General features: G+C 44.3%; 2 pseudogenes; both read left to right on the top strand.

Moving 5' to 3' along the window:
- Positions 1 to 39: 39 nt before the first annotated feature.
- On the top strand, positions 40 to 12,948 carry LOC113838705 (annotated as a pseudogene).
- Positions 12,949 to 19,773: 6,825 nt separating this feature from the next.
- On the top strand, positions 19,774 to 21,087 carry LOC100761192 (annotated as a pseudogene).
- The last annotated feature ends 1,204 nt before the right edge of the window (positions 21,088 to 22,291 follow it).

Below are 22,291 nucleotides of genomic sequence, written 5' to 3' on the forward strand. Positions count from 1 at the left end.
TTTCTAAGAAAAAGGGCGAAATCTAAGTTGTCTTTCAGGATGAACTCAGGAATTTCTCACTACCTGAGGAAATTAGTCAAATCCAGCAAGGTGATGCTGAAGATCGTAGGGAAAAATAGGAATTTTGAGAAGTGCCCCCATTTCATCTTAAGGAGATTTTTTTGCATTTATGAAGGTAAGTATGGAACACCCAAAATGCACCTCACATGTGCAAAACATCCTCAGAACCCTGCTGGAGATCTGAACAATGTCCTGAGAAATATAGTGTCCCCAAGCAGAGAGTTCAGAAAGATATTTACAATTTTCCAAATGAGAAACCAGACATGTGGAAACACATCTTGATTTAGGTAAGACCAACCTGAACAGATCAGGTTTCCAAGAATTCAGATGTCCCTACAAAATCCAAACCAAAGACCCAGAGGTACATGGAAAATAGTCACTACATTTCTGGAGACTGGAGACTTTTCCAAGAAGGTGAAATATCACTGAAAGCCTAAGAAGTCTTCCATGAATGGACATTACCAAGACTTGAGGCCAAGTATAAAGCATGAACATTGCTGGAAACAGGCTAAAGTGCAGCTAGTTCAGAGGCTTGGACCTCTGCCAAGAGATCTCAGAACTATGCTTCAAAAATAAGCAAAGGAGAGCATCAGGCATTCTTCCACTGCCACACTGAAGACAGGCATGAAAGAGGCAGCAGTTTGAGGTATGGTGAAGAGGACCTACATGGATCAGTCCTTTCAGCCTGAGCCTGAGCTCCGGTGTATATGAAGTTCAGGAGGAGCTCCCCATCCACTCCAGCCGCTGGCAAAGAGAAGTCTGCTGAAAGATGAAGCTCTGGTTATATCTGCTCTGAAGAAAGTACCCATGGAACTCTTCCCAACACTGTTCAAAGGCGCCTTCGATGGCAAACAGACAGACATCCTGACAGCGATGGAGGCACCCTGGCCCTTCAGCAATGCCTTCCTGTGGGAGCCCTGATGAAGATTCCCGATCTGGTGATCTTGAAAGCTGTGATGGGTGGCCTTGATTTGCTGATTAAGCAAAATGATCGACCTAGGAATTGCAAACTAGAAGTGCTGGATCTTTGGGATGCCCAACATAACTTCTGGAATGCATGGGCTGGAATAGAGGATCATGTCTGCTCCCCAGATGTCGTTAGTGAGACCCAACCAGTGGTGGGTTATCCAATAGGACAGGGAAAGCAGGTTGTGACTGTGATGATGAACCTTTTCCTCAAGTCCAGGCATCTCGGTAAATGCCCAGAGTATTTCCACTGATGGGCCAAAAAGAGAAAAGATGTTCTGCAGGTTAACTGCAAAAAGCTGGAGATTTGGGCCATCCCTGCCTTTAACCCCCTAAAGCTGCTGGAGAGATTAGAGCCAAGATCTATACTGGAGGCGATTGTTCCCTGGGACATGAGATCCCTTGTAATGCTTACAAGGGCAAGATGAGAACCTTCAGAAACTCCATCTCCATGGATTAGCAACCAAGAGATGAAAGATCATTTCCCAGGTCTCCCAACTCATCAAGCTTCAGCATATCTATTTGAATGGGTTTTCTTCCTGAATTAAAGACTGGACCAAGTACTCAGGTCATTGAGGAGTCCCTTAGATACCCTTCCAACCATGCACTGTGTGCTATCAGAATCAGACATGAGGTATCTTTCCCAGGATCTAAGCATCCATCAGCTCACACATCTGGACCTGACTGGTGTCAGCTTTTTAAATTTAAGTCAACCACTTCTAGGAATGCTGCTAGAGAGACCGACAGATACAACCCCTCAATTTTAATGTCTGCAGTGTATGTGCTCATGGACTTCCACATTGGTGTCCTTCTCCCTGCCCTGAGCCAGTGTTCTCATCTGGTTGAGGTGAATTTTGTGAAGAACTTCCTATCTCTGTCCAGTCTGAAGAAGCTGCTGCAGCACACTGCCAACTGATACATCTGGCCCGGGAGGTATACCCTGCTCCTGAAGAAGTCTATGATGGCATCGGTAATGTCATGCCAGACATATTTGCCCAACATTGTTCTCATCTCATGGAAATACTACTGGCTATAACAGAGCCAAAAGAGGAGGTCTACTTTGTGAGTCAGAGATGTCTAGATTGCCAGGGATTCTGTGTCTATAAAATTAGGCTCTAAGCGGATTTCAGGGAAGGAGGTCTAAAACACCCTAGTGGAAGATACTCCTCAATGCAAGAGCCTTAATGACCATCCACGGCTCCCATTCCCCAAGCCCATTTGATTCTCTCCAGATGAAGACACATTGCTGTCCACATCTGGTGTGGCTCTTGCTGCAGGCCAGTTGGTCCCAGCTCACAAAGGTTCTGTAACAACTTAAATCCTGGTTCCCAGGAAGATTAAGAGGGAATGGGGCATGAGGGACCCTCTGGTGACCTGGTGTCTGAAGCCAGACCACCTGACTTTTCAAAGCAGAACGACCCTAAGCCAGGCAGCTGGAAGCCCAAGGAAATCACCAGTCAACCCAATCCCAGCCATAGAATGTTCAGGCTCAGCTGTCATCCATGACCAGCTCTTCAGGGAAGACCTCCATGCATTTGAGACCTCTCTAGACCCTGATGTCACTGAGCCCTTCCCACTCTGCATTATTTGACTTTCTTGATCGGGGTCAAGACCTGCCTACAGCAATGAAGTGGTGGCTTTGTAGGCCTGAGGTCAGGACATGCTGTGTCTATTGGGCTGGGAGAACTGGTGCCTGCAGATGAAAGTCCACTTCTGGTGTGGAGTCCTTCTGAATGCATTAGCTCCAACCAGCTTTCTGGGGATGTTGCCTCCTTTGCCTCAGCTTGCCTGGCTGGATTCCCTACCTGGCTATTCAGGCTCCTGAGGGGCATTTCAAAGTTACTGACAAAGCCTGTGGCTTTTTTTTTAAGGAGCAGCAGTGGAGAGGCAGGACACTGGTATATTTCCTACAGATGCCATTGCCAAGTGTTTCCCCAGATCTTGGCATGGGTTTCACAGATGGGAGTAGCTTTCACTTCTGGGATGCAATGTTTTCCTCACTTGCTAACTTAATTTGTACAGATTGAGACACAATTTCATTGTTTTCAGAGCAGCCTGTCTCAAGCGTGATACCCCTGAACCTTGTCCCACATTGCAGGGATTACATGGTGTCATCACCTCATCTGCTTTGGTTATCTTTTAAGATGGTGTCTAACTTCATGCAGCCCACACTGGCCAGGAATGTTCGAGTCAGCTGCCTACGTTTGTGCTGTGGGGCAATCTTCAGTACACTGAATATGTATTACTCACTTGTTGATAAAGAAGCCAATTTGGGTGATAGCAAGGCAGTATACGGCTATTGGTAAAGCCAAACTGGAAATCCAGAGAACGTAAACATTCCCCAAGAAGCACAATGTTAGAGGACAAGTAAAACAAGGAGCAAAATATACACTAATAGACATGAGTTAATTTAAGTTGTTAGAACTGATTAGTAATAAGCCTAAGCTATAGGCCTGATCATTTTGTATTCATAAGCTTTTGTGTAATTTAGGCCAGGTAGTGGTCATAAAAAGGTGTCTCCATTTACAATTTTGTCCCCAGAGTGTTATGGTCAGAGTTAGAAATATCTTCAGAGATAGAAATATCTTCAGGGAGTAATTCTAATTTTATTGGTATTTGCAATATGCTAAATATATAAGTTTTGAGACAGTTTATGTTAGTCCAGTGTGGCTGGACTATTGTGGCTAAATACCTTCTGCCTAATGTGTGTTGAGGAGCTTGTAGGAGGATAGTTGTGTGAATTCACACCTGGGCTATCTTGTCAAAGTGTTTGAAATGACACAAGAAGAGGTTGTTAAAGTACTGTGATATTAACACACATATTTTTGATTCTTATCTGGTCACGGTAGAGCACAACCTTAAAGGCAGGAATCAGGCTGCATTCAAATCTGAGTGTTTAAGGCCACCATTTTCCAATCAAGTTTCAGTGGGACAGCAAGGGACATAGACTCCATCTTAGGAATTAGTATCATGAAGATCAAGAACAGGTAACCAGGAATTTGGGCCCTGCCACAATCTTAGTACAGAAGTAGGATTCTGTGTGCTTCACAGCCACTGGTGTAGAATCAAAATGAAACACCCAGGCCAGAGATACAGCAAAACAGAAGCCCTTCAGCAGGGACCCTGGTGACAAGATCCTTAGGCTATCTCCCCATCTCATTCGTGGAGACTGCCCATGTGAAAGACAGGACCCTGATCAAAGCCATCCAGACAAGCTACAAGCATCCACATTGGGATGAGTCAGAATACAACCCAGATAGAGTGGAATGGAGCCAGAGTCAATTCTACCCCTAAAGTGCTCGATTTGCACACATGTCCCTGATGCTCCTCCACTGATGGGGCACTAACAGGGCATGGTCCAGCTAGGCCATTGCAAAATGAGCATGAATCCCAGCAGAGGTCACTGAAGTCAGGAACACAGGGATGAAAACATGGACAAGTGAGAGCAAGTAGGTTTCATTCAGCACCTACGCAGCTCAAGGGAATTCTTGGGCTTTCTTTGTCACATATGACTTGCTTTAACCACAGCATATGGTCCACATTTTTTACTCACCTGAGTCCCCGAGGAGCCATTTAAGATGACCAAGTTAGTGGCAATGAGATGTATGGACAAAGAAGGCAAACTCTCATTAGGAGATGGTCATTTCACTACATACCTGCCACACAAGTGTTAATAGTGTTGTCTTGAAGCATATTGGCTTCTTGGCAAGTACATAAGATGACCTAAGTATATGAGGTGCTTCTGTAGCAAGAAGTTGCAATAGGAAGGATCCCAGGGCAGTCTCTGGAATGAGCGGTCTTAGATGGCACACTTGGAGGACTTGATAACTTCAAGATATGCCCTGGTCATTGACAATAAGCATGATTGGAAGGTTAGTCTGTTGAGTCCCGCTCCCAGAGGAGAGTGTTAGGGAGTTGTCAGTGTTGGCTGTGATCATGCCTACATACTAAGGCTCCTACAACAGGGATGGACAGGTGGCTACAAAGGTCAGAGCACCTGACCTCAAACTGCATGAAACTAAACATATACCTATACATCAGCCCTTAAAGAAAAAGGTCTCAAAAGCAGCATGTAAGAAGTGAGTTTGAAGGCATCAACAAAGATGAATGCATCAAGTCCCATGTGCCCTGAGTGGAAACAAATTCCTTCCTACACACATGGCCCTGGCTCTCCTCTCCCTCTTTCCACTTGTGGCATTTAATTGTATTTACCCTCTTGTCACAGGCTCTATGGTGTTCTCAATGGAAGAAATGCTCAAAGCAAAGGACACTCATAGCTATGTGGACACACAGATGACCTGATACTGGCACTGGACAGCTCACATGACAAACTTCTTAAAGTGCTTAAAAACAGCCACATTAGACAGATCAAAGAATGTCTAACTAGGATGTCAGGACCAAATGATTTTTAGGGACCCCTAGCAGGTATGCAGGGTGAGATGATCTGCTTCGGGGGTGAAGAACAGCCACTTTCTAGTATCCAAAGCATTGGAAAACAAAGCAATACTTGTACTAAATTCACTGACAACCTTCAGGGGTCTATTTAACATGGATCAATGAGTCCTGTGAATCATGGAGACACTCCCTTCCTGTTTTACGAATCTGGAAAGTTAAAATGACTCTCACAGATTTTGGGGGAATTCAGGTTCTTGGTCACATGAGAATCCTCATTTCTTAAGAGCCATGAAGAGAGAGAGCCGCATGATCTGAACAGTCTACACACCGCCACTTCTCTTGGAGGACTTCCTGCAGGCAATCAAATGACCCCTCTTGAACACATACAAGCAGATTGGGAACCAGGATTTCAGCATGGTAGCTAAACACTCCCATTATTCCCAAGAAGTATTTCTACAACACGAGCCCTGTCCCATTAGGAAACTAGTTTCCTGCCCTCCTAGAGCACACCGCTACTGGGGTCCTGTCTCCAATAAGAAGTTGAATTCCCCCATTCATTGTATCCTGCAGATGCCTCTCCATGGCTCTGGATAGAGGTTCCTCCAGCATAAACATCAGCTGTTTGGACAGCCAAGTTCATTTAAGCGTTTACTGAATTTCCCAAAGAATTCAATGAGGAGGGAGTAATTTCAACACTGCTCCAAGCTCTCGAGGAGGAAGTCACCATAACACTACCACCAGAATCAGTTGTCTCTTCAACCATAGACCAAAAGCCACCAGTTCCTCCACTCCCCATGGCATCTTCTAAGGATCATATCCTCAGTATCCACGCTAAAACACCACCCACTCCTGCCATACATCCTTCCTCCTATTTAACTGAGGTGACCCAGAACACACTTTAGAAATGGTGCTGCTATCATGAGTACAGACGGCAAGAAAGTTGAAGTCTATTCGAGACTCCAGCAAAATGCATATTCAGAACAAGAATGTCCTATTCCCCAAACATCTCGTGAAGCCAAAATGAAGCCGATTTCTAAGAAACCCGAGATGGCCATCAAAGGAGCCACCAAGATGGCCAAAGAAACCACACAATGAAATTTCAAAAGAGAGGAGAATGGCATAGTTGAGGTTATAACTTCAGAAAGGGAGTCTGTGTTTGCTGCCTGGGGAAGAATTACCATGAGAATGCTTCTCCCCAATCCAGTCACAGAAGATACCAGGGCAGCCTGACTAACAGCACTGACAAGCTCTGCCACAGAATCCAGATGAAACATTGGCAGTGGTTTCAGTCACCCACCCTGTCTAGAACTAATGTCTCAGTCTCTAGGAAGTCTATACTCCTTCACTTCTATTCTAGGACTTTCCAGACTATCATGGCTGCTCATGAACCCTTACATGAGACTGGGAACCAGGATCTCACCATGGTAGCTAAACTGTCCCATTATTCCCAAGTAGTGTATTTCTACTACAACATGAGATCTATCATAAATAGCAGTATGGTTAGCTGTCAAAGTCACAGTCCCTGTGGCAGCAGATAGCTAGTGCTAAGGAAAGAAGTTTGGTCCCATGCAATGAAGGACAGGGAGGCCAAAAAAAATTAAAGAGGCTTTCCAACTGAACAAAACTTCCTGCATCAAGGTGAGCAAAGCTTCCTATGGGTGGGGGCAGAGCTTCTAGAATCTTCTATGGAGATCAGACACTTGTGAGATCTGTTGTGAATCATAATGAGTCTCATTCCTGCCACCCCGATCATTAATTTGTAGTCTCCGGATGGGGGCCCATTGGGCCATGCTTCTGCATTGCTAGTTTCAACTTGCGACTCCCATGGTTTCAATTAAGTCCACGGCAGGAGGGTCTGCCAAATGTCCGTGTTTCTTCAAGCATGGCATCTCAGTGTTCAGAGCACCTTGCTTCTCCCCAGGCAGTAGGCAGACAATGCACGAAGGAACACAATTGGGGAAACTAGGGGTCTTGGCTACTTAGCTTCACTTTCCCTGGGATCTTTCGAACACAACCCAGTCAGATGAGCTATCGTAGGGTTGGCTGGCCTAACTTTTAGACACCCCCAACTGCACTATGTTCAATAAAGGCCAGATGAGCCTCATATCTCAAAAAAGAAAACCAAAGAAATACTGTTATACTCCCCCTAATTTCCTTTGCAACTTGAAGATTTTCCATGCACAAATGAAAGTTGAGAACTTTAAAAAATCTTCTTTTTAAAATCACCCCATAGAAAACATTGAAATTACTCACTACTTGAACAAAAGTAGAGAAACAGGAGGGTGAAAGTCCCTCCCCTTCAAGACACTGTGAAACAAAGACATAATTAAGTCCCCCACACCAGCCTCAAGTTCAGTTTTGGAGGCAGAAAAAGGCAGGCATCAGTTGAACTCCATCTTGTCAGCCATCTGCGGCTACCAGACGCTGTAATGTGAGCTCTTCCCGCCTGCCTGGAACCATAGCCACATCAACCCCAAATGAAAATATAAAATTATATTAAGTATGAGTCTGTTGGCTATGACTTCTTATCTGGCTAGCTCCAATTAGTTAACCCATTTCTAATAATCTATGTCTTCCACATGGTCTTTTACCGAGGAAAGGTCCAGGGACCGATTACTCCTCTAGCATCCTACATGTTGACTGCTCAGCACGACTGTAGAGAGAGAATAGACAGAAGAGAGCAATTTCCTGCTTGTCCCTTTTTATATTCTGATTCTGCCCAGCTATGTCACTTGCTACCTAGCTAATCAGTGTTTTATTCATTAACCTAGAGAGATAAAAATGAACAGAAGATCTTCCCCAATGAGGATGGAGTGAGGAAAACACAGGACAGACTTCTGTCTATTCTTAGGCAGCTTATGCTTCGTACATGTCCATGACTTTAACTCTGAACCCTTAGCCCTCAAACACGACCTTCAGGATCATCTAAGTTCCTGTCACCAGGCTGAGGGGCTGATGAATCCACACAGGCTGCTTCTAATTTCACAGATCTGATGTTTACACTTGCCCCAGCCCATTATCCTGAGCCACTCCCCTCCACTTAAAGAAGGCTGAGACCTCTGAAACCAGTCCCCTCAAGGGAACCAAGATCTGGTACCTGGCCCAGCCCTGGAGTCCTATGTTGACCCAAAACTACAAGTGCTGGGTTGGGACATATGCTGAGCCTGACAGTTCACCCCTGAAACATCACTCAGCTCTTAGTCCCTTTGGATTTGGATAAGCTGTGTCCTGTGGGTCCAATCTCCACTCAGGAGTCAGTTTCCTGAATTTTGCAGTGAGAGCAGGTGCTTTAAGAAAATCTCAGAGCAGAGCAATAGTCAGTTCCCCGATCAGGAGCATAAAGCATTAAAGACACAGCACAGGTCAGCTCCTGTGTATTTTCTCCACTCAAGGGTGGCCCTCTCACTCTCCAACAACGAGGAGCTAAGCCAACAACCAGAACCTCCCTTTCCTCAGTCTTCCCAATACAAAGCTCAGGGCTGACTCAAGGGAAAAACACAGTTCCACCTGAGCAGAAGTCACAAACATACCAAACGGAGATGAATCAAGGCCACTCACCAGGTATGGGGGACCAACATCTACAGTTCCAACAAACTTCATACCAGGGGTGCATCTCCAAGGCAGACCCCTCTCCTGACACCCACGGGCAAGCACCAAGTGTTCCTCGGTTTCATTTCCAGCAAAGAGTGGATCCCTTTACTAATAAGCACTTGAAGCAACAGGCCACAGTGACCGAACCATTCTCAACCTTTTTACTACATAAGCCTGCTAAGCAGGCAGCCCAAACACAAGTATCCCAGAACTCCAATTTCCCTCACAACTGCGATCAGCAGCAATTACAGAGGAAGAATAAAGAACAAATGCCCCAGACCTTTTCTCATCTCTAAGGTAGCAATGAGAAGCAAGGAGAAGGACCATGCTCTGGCTGGATTAAAGTGGAAGAATGCTATAGTGGTGAAAACCAGTATTCAAAATCAAGTAATTTCTAAACTCACAGTAGCCAAAGGCCGTTAGAGCCAGTACAGAATGTGAGTAGTAAGAATTACTCTTACCTGAATATCTTCCAATCAAATCCCAGCAAATCACAGATTCCTGTTCAAATGATACACACCCAGTTCCTGAGACTCAACAAACTCTATATCCTGAACTCTGAGGGAAATAAGACTGAGCCTGCAGAACATGCCATATTTTCCAAGTGATGTGAACCCAAATCAGGATGTTCATCATGACAGGTGTTTCTCCCTCCAAGAACAGAAGCCTCCACAAGCTGTGGCTCTGCAGGGATTTAAAGGCAGAAGCCAGAATTTGTCATCTGGGCAGCAGGCAGCAAGACTAGCTGAAGTAGCTCAGCAGAGGTACTCGGTGTCTAATCAAGCAAAGGCACTCCCTGTCCCCAAGCCAGGAGGAAATCAGATGCAGACCCCTCCTCAGAGGGACACTCAGAAGCATGCCGCCCTAGGTGGCTCCTCTTGCCAAGAGCAGCAGCAAACACAGCAGTCCCAGGCCGACACTTGTCATCATCAGATGCACAGGCCAATCAAGACTGAGCCTGGGTCCAAACCCTCTTCCTGGAAACACCCCATGCCGGCACCCCAAGAAAATCGGTCCAGAAGGATAAAGCAATACGTTTCCCCACTGAGCTGTGATGATGGCAGCCGGAGAGCATCTTTGAGACCTCGAAGCAGCATCTGAAGCAGTTTCAGCTCAACTCATTCTTTAACCACAAGTCCCTGACTCTCTCAAAAGGAACCAATGAGAGTGGAGAAATCAGGGGCCATCACGGTGTTATCTACTAATGTTCACGCTGCAGATCCTGAGAGCCACATCCCAGCTGCAGAAAAAACAGCAACCAAAAGGACAGCTGGCTCTGCTCACCAATTTTTTTGGACTTACCTTCCAAACTCCTAAAACTCGCTAGAAAAATTTATTGGATACTCTCATCAAGACTCAATATGATATCGCATCATGCAGATGTGTGGAACAAGTAAATGAAAAAGATGAAGGTCGCTTTTATACCCATCTAGGAGCTGGTCCTAATGTGGCAGCTACTAGAACACTCATGGAAGAAAGGTTTGGACACAAGGGTGAAGTTCTTAGGATTGAAAGTCATCCCTGGTAAAGAAGGCAAAAGTTCTCAGGGATGCCCTATTGCCAAATGGGAGATTCGAAAAGGGAGCCTTGAGAAGTTCCTGTGTTTGGTTCGAGAGCGAGCTGGCCATAGCTGTGATGTTGCTGTGATTGTGGTTCTCACAGTATGGGAAGGAATCCCAAGACCTTGGCTGACCAACTCTGCTCAGATCTTAGAGAGGCCCTGAGTAAATACGGTGCCCCCTCTCTTTGATGCTGTGCCCTGAATGTAGAGAGAACCTGTGCTTGTCAGGGCTTGGATCCAGAAACCTGTGGTGCCTCCTTTTCTTTTGGTTGTTCTTGGAGCATGTACTATAATGGATGTAAGTATGCCAGAAGCTAGAACCCAAGGAAATTTAAGCTACTTGGAGATGATCCAAAAGAGGAAGAGAAACTAGAATCTCATTTGCAAAACCCGTCTACTTTAATTGCTCCAATAGACAAGAAGTGTGCGCCTGATGCATACAATATCAGATGGAATGTGAACACCGAGCTCCAGAGTGCCGTTTGGGTCTGAAGGAAGGCTGACCATTCTCAGGGTCACTGCATGTGTGGACTTTTGTGCTCACGCCCACAGAGACCTGCACAACATGGCAAACGGCAGCACATTGGTGCACACCCTCACTAGAGAGGACAATCGAGACATTGGAGGAGAACCTAAGGATGAGCAGCTGCACGTGTTACCAATGTACAGAATCTCTCCTGTGGATGAGTTTGGAGTGCTGAAGGTCAGGAGGAGAAGATACCAAACAGGTCCATTCAGGTCCGGAATTTTTTTCGGAGGAAAGTGAGGATGTTAGCAGAGCCGGTCAAGAGTTGTCGACAAAGAAAACGAGGCCAAGAGAGCTGCAGCTGAAAAAGCTTTCTCCCCTGAGAACTGCTCAAATAAGAATGAAAAGGACAAGTCTTCCTCATGAACAAAGCAGATAGAAACTGTAAGCCAAAAGAGACATCTGCCAGAACAATTGTGGCCTTCAGGATCTGTCATACACAGCAGCCCTAGCCACTCCAGAGGAACCGTCACCAAGTACAGCAGCCACACCAGCCACAGGCACAGCCACCTCAGACACAGCCACAGCATATCTTGCCCAGTAACTCTCAATCTGAGTCCATTGGCTCTTACTCCACCAACCCATGCATGAGATGTTCCAATCTACTTAATCCTTTTCCAAGTTCTTCACACACTTCAGAGATGTATGGAAGTACCAATCATGCAAACCTTTATCCACCTCATCTCAAGCTGCAGGTTCATATTTGAGTTCTGACCCTATGAGCCCTTAACCCTGGGTTTTTCAACCAGAATAACCAATATGCAGCATAGGAGGACAATGGGAACGTGTCCATGGACAACCGCACACTCTCTTCTTAGGTTCTTACTTCCTCCAGTCTCAGCCCAGGGATCTGTATAGATATCCAAGCCAGAACCACCTCACCAAGATGAGCCTAGCCCCCATCCACACTCTTTACCACACTTAGAGGGACCGTCTCCAAACCTCTAAGTACTTAGGGATGCCTTCAGCGACTGTACCATAAAACCAAATGGACATCACCTATCAAGGTTTCCTCCTTATCCCACCCCTGGGATGGATGGCCGTTTCATCGGAGCTGCCTCCAGATTACCATACAGCATGAGCAAAGCAAACACAGACTCCAGAAACAGCAAGCACCATCCACCTTCTCACACTATCCACAGCTACCTGCCTGCAGTTTCAGGCATGACGGCCAGCTCCAGTCAGGCCTTCCACAACAAGGAGAACACGCTCTCTCTCACAGCTAATGGGCTATCAAGGCTTAATCATGATAGCACTGCTCCTGCCCAAATTCTGTTACACAGTCTGAGGACAGTCAGGAGAAGCAGCCTGGGGCAGCAGGCCAGGGTGCAGCTTCTTCTGTGGAGGACAATGAGGAGGTTTGGTCAGACGGTAAGCAGAGCTTTCTGGATGCTAACACTGGAGGGGTGGCTGTGGCTCCAACTCACAGATCCATTCTCATTGAGAGTGCAAAGCGCTCTCAATGCCATAACAAAGCGTTCATGCCATAACCCGAATAAATAATCCTGACTGGGGTCAGCCCACCAGGATCTCACTTGTATTTTGCCAGCATAAGAACTTTAATGAGACAAAACATGGCTTGGCTCTCTGGGAAGCCAAAATGGCTGAAAAGGCCTGAGAGAAAGAGGAAGAGTGTGAAAAGTATGGATCAGACCATGTGTCTCAGAAAAGCAATGGCAAAAGGGTAAAACGTGAGCCCATAGAGCTGCAGGAACTTTCTGAGCCCAGTTACCTGGGCTTCATCCAGTCTCTTGCTGAGAACACAGGGTCCGTGACCACAGACTGCACGGTGACTACATCTCCATACGCCTTCACTCAGGTCACCAGGCCTTGCAACAGATATGCATGATGCTGTCCTTTATGCCAGGCCACCAAGAACAACCTGTCAGTAGTATAGTTCTCATGGCATGGGCAGTTGGGAAAGGTCACAGCATCCACGACAAATGCTGTGTGTGTGTGTGTGTGTGTGTGTGTGTGTGTATACATGTGTGTGTGTACATGTGTGTGTGTACATGTGTGTGTACATGTGTGTTTGGGGAGGGTGTCAACTCACCAGCAAAATAGGGATTAATTTTACCATTGCACTTAATCTCTGCTGACTTCCCAAGTGGTCACTGGTGGCATTCAGGAAAAAGACCAAAGCATCCTATGCAAAGGGAAGGTGGAAAGCAAGTGCTCCACAGTTTCTATTTTCAAAACAACTGGTTCTCTCATTGGCTGAGGTCATATGTGTGTGAGATGCTCCCTGGCCACTCCACACATGTGACCACTTCTAATACCAAGTTTGCATAGCCATGGGACACAGTACTGTAGTCATGCAGTTGCAGGAGTCATCTGGTGCTGATCTGATTACTGAATACTGGAATTATGGCTTTTTACATGCAGTTTGCACTCTAACCTTAATATTAACTTATCAAAAGTAGTGACAGGAAGCTTTAGTGAATAATGGCAAAACACTGAAATTTTGGGTAGACATGAAATGGTGTTACAAAAATAGTGTCTTTAGTAGCCAAAAAGTTAATGCCTTTTTATCATGCGACCAGTGCAGTGAGTGGCCTTGAAGAGCTGGGGGTACCTTTCACTTACATTTCTGTCTTATTCTTATACAGCTTAGTTTTTAAAACATGGGCATTTTAAAGGCCTCTGGACTCTGCTCATCCAGTGATGTCCTTGTAGGACTATAAACATAATGTGTTCATATACACATTTTTATATGTGCAAATACATGCATACTGCAATATTTTAAGAGGTGTTTTAGAAGCACTTTGCCTACCTAAGCTTTGGCAAGTTTAACAATGCTAAGGTACTGAGATGATTTAAGTTTACTTTCATTTAAGATTAAAAGTTTTTTTTTTTTTTTTTTTTTTTTTTTTTTTTTTTTTTAAAGGAAAGCTTTTTAAAACATTTGCTTTTAGCCATGTATCTACTGGTGAGCAGTATTCGTTGTTGACACGGCCTGTGAAATCCAAACGGAAGCTGAATGGATGTGTTAGTCCACAAAATACATGCTTTCTGGTGTTCATCTTACATGCTATACTACAAACAGTATGACAAGTTCATTGGCGTCTGTGGGTACAGCTGAAGATTCACTGTTAACTGCAGGCAATAACTAGTGGATTGCCACAGACCCAGCAAAGCCAGCTTGTCCACCTAGGCCCACACTGTCTCGTGCATCTGTATGGTCAGCACAGCAGGCTGCCTTTGGGTTACTCATGCATTTCAATGTCATTGCTTTGCTTAAGTCTCCTAACCAGGAAGCTGGAGTGGACTGACGCCTGCATAAGATGAGCAGTCAGGGTTAAGCAATCCGTCAGTGATAAAACAGAGCAAAAACCCTAAACAAAATAGGCAGCCGGTTTGCCGTGGGGATTTTAAATCATAAATTTGTAAAAATATGACAGTTGTATAGTAAATTAAATTGTAAAACTTTTCAATGCAATGCTTTAGTATTTTAGTACTGTAAGAATTAAATATATACATATGTATATGTAGGAGATTGAAGAAAAATTCACATGATGGCGCTACTCAGACTGCTACAAATAGATGCTAATGAGCTAAGAATTGATTAAAAGTTTGAGTGATGTTCCTACTTGTCATATACCTCAACACTAGTTTGGCAATGGGATACTGAACTAAGTGAAAGCTTATAGCATTGTATACCACCATTTTTACAAAGTTTTATTAAAGCATACCGTTTTCAATACTTTCTTAGCAAGTATAACTTGAATTTCAAAACTTTTGTTCTGAAAATTCAGGGATATTCAGCTCGTTCTCCTTATGCTAACCTGTCATCTGTGTTTATGTAAAGTTGCCAGTTAATATTCTCTTTTCAGGGGTTTAAGTCTTTATCTCGAGTCCCTCCCATTTTGCTTGTACATGTACTGATAACTGAAAATAATTTTGTAAACCTGTCGACTTTTAATTATAAAGAAAAGCATTTTTAACGTTTGGAAAGTTGATGATTTTTTTTTTAAGTAACAAGTTTAAGATAGAGTGCACTGACCTGATAAAGGGAAAATTGTGAAGTAAAAGGTCACGGGACTGTTAGCCAAATCTGAAAATGGTTTTGATCTAGAAGTGATTTCAGGTTCATATCAACGAGTGTCTGCAAACAGTCCTGGAATCTGGCGGTGTGCTGTGCAATAGGACTCTATGTTACATTGTGGCCTAAATACTGTGTTGCTTACTAGTTTTTCAAATAAATAGCTTTGTGATGAGTCTCGGAGACCTTTGTAATTTATTGGTCTCACTTTGTCATTAGAACTTTCCGAATGTCTGCTTTGCACACAGAGCCATGGTTTAATGGTTTCCACACCATGTTGAATCTACAACATCAAGATCCTGTGGGTGTGTTTGGCAGTTTTGAGCCGGCCATCCATAAGGAAGGTTTGCTTTACATGTCTCCCACTGTCATTTGTCAAACTGCTGGCCAATAGGAGGACGAAGTGTGGTTTTGAGAGGATGGGTTGTGTAGGAAGAGAGGCAATTAAATGACACCCAACCTCAGATCAAATGGAAAGCAGATCGGCAATCTGCTTCTCGAGGAATAGGTTGACTACAGAGCCATACTTGAAAGTGCTTCTGCATGGCGTCAACATTACTTGAATGAATTTTTCATCTTGATTGACACACAGTGATGTATAGTTCACTTTACAAGGTAGTGCTTAACTTGTTAGGAAAATCTTTTGCAGTTTGTCACTAAGATAATGAACTTCAGTGTGCATTTTTCTATTTTTTTTTAACTTAGTTTCATTCATGAGATCTTGGGTTTGTTTATAAACCCTGAGATGGTTATAAATACTGTTTGTATTGTAATGTTATGCAGGCTATTGAAAGCTGTTTATTATATCATTACTGATACTGCTTTTTAATTAATTTAATTCCTGAGTGTTTTTAATAAGATATTTATTTAATGCAAAAAAACACATCAGGAAAAATTTCCTAAGTTTGTTATGCATATACCCATGGTGTTTCCAGCAACTATGAGATAAAAAATGCTGTCCAAAAAGCATTCAAATGGCCAGATGCCATATCAGTGGGAACCCATACAATTGAAAGACCTTAAGGGATTTAAGAACTCCCTTGTTTCATATGTCTCCATAGTCCTTATGTGAATTATTAAATTCATAGGCAACCTTCAATAGGGTGACACCCACTGGTTGAGAATGCCTAGTATCAGCTGTGCTTGAAGATTCGTCTCAGATTCTGTGGAGGGAGGCAGCAAAAGCCCTCAAGCTTCAAGGCATAACAAAAGGTTATGTAGCTCCCTTAGATAAGAATCTTGGTGAGGGTCTTTATGCTGACCCACAGAATATGATTAGCATGTATTCTCCCTATGCAGGACAGCAGCCTTAAATGCCTGGGAAAAGAATCATGAACCAGGAAAAAGAAACCTAGAACAGTTTCAAAATGTTTTACAAAGACTATCCAGGACAGTGGAGTTACAGGTAGCATATCCAGAACCTAGAAAAATCATACTCTCTAGCGTATGAAAAATGCAAACCCAATATGCAAAAGAATACTTTCGCCTTTAAAGATCAGATCAGGTCAGCAGCACTGGAAGACTGGAAGAAGGGGTTTTGCATACAGCTAATCCAGACTATAATGTCCAACATACAGGAGCTTGGGTTGGAGGGGAAATCTCATAAGGTTCTTTTTTTTTTCAGACCAAGAGGTTAAATGATGCAGGAGCTTGGGAAAGGAGAATTAACTTCCAGAGGTCAAAATAGGCACACCAAGAGACCAGATGCTATCACTGTAATGAAACAGGACCTTGGGTAGGAAGGGCAATCCAGAGGGCCAAGAAGGCACCAAAAACCTAGACGTTTTAAATGTGGCAGAATAAGACATACTCAGGAATTGTAGGCAAGGAAATTCCAACCATGTCTCGTTATAGAAGGCCTCTGCCTTCTGAGTTATGTAGAGGATGTGGTAAGGGCAGGCAGTGGACCGATGAATGCAGATTGACCAGAGACATTCAAGGAAACCTGTTACAATCGGGAAACTCCTTGAGGGGAGTACACTGCCTACTGTAAAAAATGATACTACTCTAGATGGTAGTTAGGCTAGTGATGAGCAATCAAACATGACTGGAGGAGATGAAAATGCATAATTTGGCAAACATATATATAAAAGGATCAGTAATAATAAAGTTATTACCAGTTTGGTGGACACTGGGGCTGCCGGAACTATTATAGCCCAAAAGCCCTGGCCTCAGAGATGGCCTCTAAGAGACGTGAATGTACAATTTCTAGGGATTGGAAGTCTATCTAGAGTTACACCAGAGGGACAGAGACCAGAAGGATAGAGACGAAGGTTAAAGCTGTATGTAGCAGACATAGCTATAAATCTCTGGGATCATGGTTTTTTACAACAATGGAATACCCAGATTAACATTCCTCCAGTACCAGATGCAAATCGTATACAACCTCTAGATGGTAGACAAAATATAAGGCACTGTGTAAAAAGGATACCAACCATCCAGGCTGTATAGAAAATACAAATGATAAACCTTCAGAGGAACCAAAGGTCCCCCTTGAAGTGGCTTACATATGAACCTGTCTGGGAAGGACAATGGCCTACAACCTCTGAGAAGCTAGAGGCTTTAGAATAGTTAATGCAGGAACAACAAGAGGCTGGGCATATAGAAGGATCTACCAGCTCTTGGAATTCTGATTTGTTATCAAAAAGATGTCAGTTAAGTGGAGAATGCTGACAGACCTGAGAGCCATCAATAAAGTAATTCAACCTATGGGCTGTCTATAGCCCGAAATGCCTTAGCCTTCCTTGATATCTATGGGAAGGCTAATCATAGTCATTTATCTGAAAGATTGTTTTCGCAATACCGTTACAAGAAAATGATAGAGAAAAATTTGTGTTTACTGTATTAACTCTTAATTCCTAGCCAGTTAAGAGATGTCAGTGGAAGGTTTTGCCACAGGGAATGTTAAATAGTCCCACTTTGTGCCAGCACTTGGTAAAAAAAACCTTGAGATAATTCTTAAGAAATTTCCACAATCCAGTCTTTATTATATGGATGATAACTTATCAGATTCTAACAAACATTAGAATGAATGTTGGAAACAGTCAAGGAGGTTCTACCTCATTGGGGATTAGATTGCCCCAGGAAGAGATACAAAGAGGAGATTATTTACGTTACAAGATAGACTTACAAAAGAATCAGACCTCAAAAGGTACAAATTAGGAGAGATCACTATCAAACCCTTAATTGTCTTCAGAAACTATTAGGGGAAATTTCTCAACCACAGACAATAATAGGTATGGAAGGACAGGACTTAAAACATTTAAAAATGGCCCTGAAAGGGGCCAAGGGCTTAAACAATCCATGAATATTATCATGTATTACAATGGGTGGAAAGGACAATACTGGATGCACATGTAGACCGTATGGATCCTAACCTAGACTGTATTCTTGTTATTTTACCACTCAGAGAATACCCTTCAGGGATTCTGATGCAGAGGCAACATTAGAATGGATTATTTCTGCCACATAAACAGAATAAAATGCTGAAGAACTACATAGAAAAGATTTCCGATTTGATTCTAAAGGGCAAATTAAGACTGTCAACTGACTGGAAAAGATCAAGCAGAAATTATAGTACCTTTAATTAATGAGGAAATTTCCTCCTTATGGAAGGACAATGAATACTGGCAGATAGCTCTTACTGACTTTTGGGGAACAATTAGGAACAATTATCTCAAAACTGAAAGAATTAAATTCGTAAAAAAGACAATCTGGATACTTCCACGTATTGTAAGACAAACTCCTATTTCTGGAGTCCTTACCTTCTACACTGATACTAACAAATCAGGTAAGGCAGGTTATAAATCAGGAGAGGAAGTAAAGCAGTTCAAAGTCCATATACTTCTGTACAGAAAGCAGAATTATACACAATTCTTATGCTACTAATGGATTTTACAGAGCCTCTTAATATCGTTACCGATTCTCAATATGCAGAGAGAGTCATCTTACACACTGCAGAATTTGTCCCTGATAATACAGAATTAAATTCAGTGTTTATGCAATTGCAGGACACCATCAGGAACAGAACTAATCCTTTATATACAACTCAAATCAGATCCCGTATGGGTCTGCCAGGCCCACTAGCACATGTCAATGATGAAATTGATTGCTTATTAATAGGAAGTTTCCAGAAGCCTCAGAATTTCATAACATGTAAATAGCAAAGGTTTGAAAAAAAAAGACTTCACTTGGCAACAAGCCAAGTAGATAATGAGAAACTGTCCTATCTGTTCTTTCTATAATCAAGCTCCGTTGCCAGCAGGCTGTAACCCTAAGGGCATTCTGAGAAATAGGGTTTGGCAGATGGAGGTTTTTCACTTTGAAGAATTTGGAAATTTAAGATATGTGTATCATACTATAGACAAAATTTTCAGGTTTTCAATGGGCTACTGCTCTTAACTCTGAAAAAGCCGATTCTGTTATTACACACCTACTAGAGGTGTGTAATAACAGAATGGATATACCTGCATTATTGCTATACCTGCACAAATAAAAACTGACAGTGCAATCCCCCGTTCACGTCTCCTGCCCCGGCCGGAGCAGCGGCTGATCATGCTTTGTTCACATTACCGGCTGGCCAATGGCAGGGCGGGGCCCGGTGATTCACCCGCCAGCCTCATTGAGGAGGAGAAAATGGAAATCATGTCTGAAAAGCTAAAAGCGGGTGTGCATACTTGGAACAAGACGGAGAAAAGCGATTTTGAAGCTGTGGAAGCGCTCATGCCTTTGAGCTGCGTCTGGAAATCTGGATTCAAGAAATACCTTGAGAACAGGCCGGGCACTCCAGTGTCTGACACCTCAAGGAGGAGAGCTTGCTTCCAGGGACACCCGACCTCACACAATCCCCGTGTTTTGTTTGACTCCACCTTACAGCCCCTCTGACCTTGACCACTCTCAAGTGTCAACTGTGATGGCTCCAGCGCCATCTACCGGCCACTTCAAACCATTCTCCGATGCTACCCAGGCTTCCATCAAAGAGAAGGACACAGGCCCAGTAGCTGCCCCTCCCCTCCCTCAGGCTCAAGCAACAAGTGTCATGCCCCACACGGCTGATGCCCCGCTGTGTAACCACCGATCCCGTCCTGTGAAAGCAGCTAGCATCCTCAACTCCCAGGACAATTCTTTCCCAAGAAGGACCCACCTAAGTACCGAGGCTTCGAGGAAGAGCATACCCTGTGCAGCCGTGTCACCGAACAGATCCACATGTGAGCAGGATGCGGCGGCAGCAGACGGTGACGGGAAGGCAGGTGCTGCCCCGAGACCGTCCTCTGCAGGTCTCAGCCAGCTCCCGTGTCCCCGTTGCAGAGGTCGCCTGTCATCTGCCAGATGGTCCCCCTTCCTGCAAACAACTCCCTTGTGACCACAGTTGTCCCCCGCACTCCACCCAGCCAGCCGCCAGCTGTCTGCCCACCAGTGTTGTTCATGGGCACTCAGGTGCCCAAGGGCACCGTCACGTTCGTCGTGTCCCAGCCCGTCGTGCAGAGCCCCAAACCTCTGGCGGTAAGCCCCAACGGCACCAGACTGTCCCCCATCGCCCCCGCGCCCCGATTCCCTCCTTCGGCAGCAAGAGTGACTCCCCAGAGTGATTCATCCAGAGTGAGGAGTCACGTCCGTAGCCACCCGGGATGTGGCAAGACTGACTTTAAAAGTTCTCACCTGAAGGCCCACGTGAGAACACACACAGGAGAAAAGCCCTTCAGCTGTAGCTGGAAAGGCTGGGAAAGGAGGTTTGCTCGCTCTGATGAACTGTCCAGACACCGGCGAACCCAAACAGGCGAGAAGAAATTTGCCTGTCCTATGTGCGACCGGCGGTTTATGAGGAGCGACCATTTGACCAAGCACGCCCGGCGTCACCTGTCAGCCAAGAAGCTCCCAAACTGGCAAATGGAAGTGAGCAAGTTAAATGATCTGGCTCTGCCTCCAAGCCCAGCTTCTGCACAGTGACTGACGGGCCACGGATGAGGAAGAGTCAGAACTAACTTTGGTCAGTCAGGAGTCAGCGGTGGTGTCACAAATGCTTCTGCAGCTCTGTGGTCCTCCAGCGGGGCTACTGCAGAAGCCCCGGGCTGACGGGAAGGCCAGCCTGGGTTAGATGACAAGTGCTTCAGCCACAGGCAGGTCACAGGAAGGCAGGTTTTCTTCCTTGGATGGTTGTGAAGGTTTGAGGTGAGGTCAGCACAGACCTGCAGTCATGTCCACACTGGGTACTTTGTTTCTGCTGTTTATACTTGAGGTCAGCTCTGCGCTGTGATTCTGTTAAAGCATTGGTTTCGAGGAGCTAGAGGCTGGAAATTTCGGTACAGACAGAGACGGATGGAGCTAAAAAGTGGGTTTGTGTTCTGCAGGGATGCCATCTTCTCCTCCAGTTATCTTGTTTGTTACTCCTCATCTTCCCAGTCAGCTGTGGATGTAGTTATTAAGTCTATCAACAAGTATCAGTTTCCACTATTGTTGGTATTTTACAGTTGAACAGCTGTACATTGTTAAGGGGGACGGGCAAAAGAACTGGAACCCTCATTAATTTAATTGCTTGGAAGTGCAGCTAAAACAGGGGGTTTGTTTTTGTTTTGTTTTTTTTTTTCATTTTTGTTTTGAAAGTTTTAAACAACACTTAGGCATTTCACTCTACTTTAGATTTAGTTTGCCTGCAGTTTTTTGTGTAGATTTGAAAATTATATGCCAATATGTTTTCTGTAGACTTAAGATACTCTGCACTTTGTTTAGAAAAAATCTGAAGGTGAAAATATGTATTGTAAAGAGGTGATATCAGAAATTTGAGATAACTCCTTGAGAAAGATGGCTTTCTGTCATCGGTAAAGGATGCTCATATCAAAGACACACTGTGTGCTTTTTCAAACGAGGAAGTTAATGACCATTATAGACAACAGTTTCCTCTCTATTTATAGGAGTTTTTCAGGGTGTGGTGATAGATAGGTAGAAAATTGTTACTAGGACATTCACTTCCAACTTGAAAACAATGTTCACAATGCAGTTATGTGCTTCACCACAGGGTTTGAGCACCCTTGAAACTCATTGTGTCACAATGTGTCACTCACACCCACAGTCCTGGAGATCGAGTCCAGGGCCTTGCCTGTGTTCTGCAGGCCCTCTACCACCAGCCTAGAACAATGACTTTGGCTAACAGTAT

Source organism: Cricetulus griseus, unplaced genomic scaffold, assembly GCF_003668045.3.
Source record: "Cricetulus griseus strain 17A/GY unplaced genomic scaffold, alternate assembly CriGri-PICRH-1.0 unplaced_scaffold_71, whole genome shotgun sequence".
NCBI classification, from domain to species: domain Eukaryota; kingdom Metazoa; phylum Chordata; class Mammalia; order Rodentia; family Cricetidae; genus Cricetulus; species Cricetulus griseus.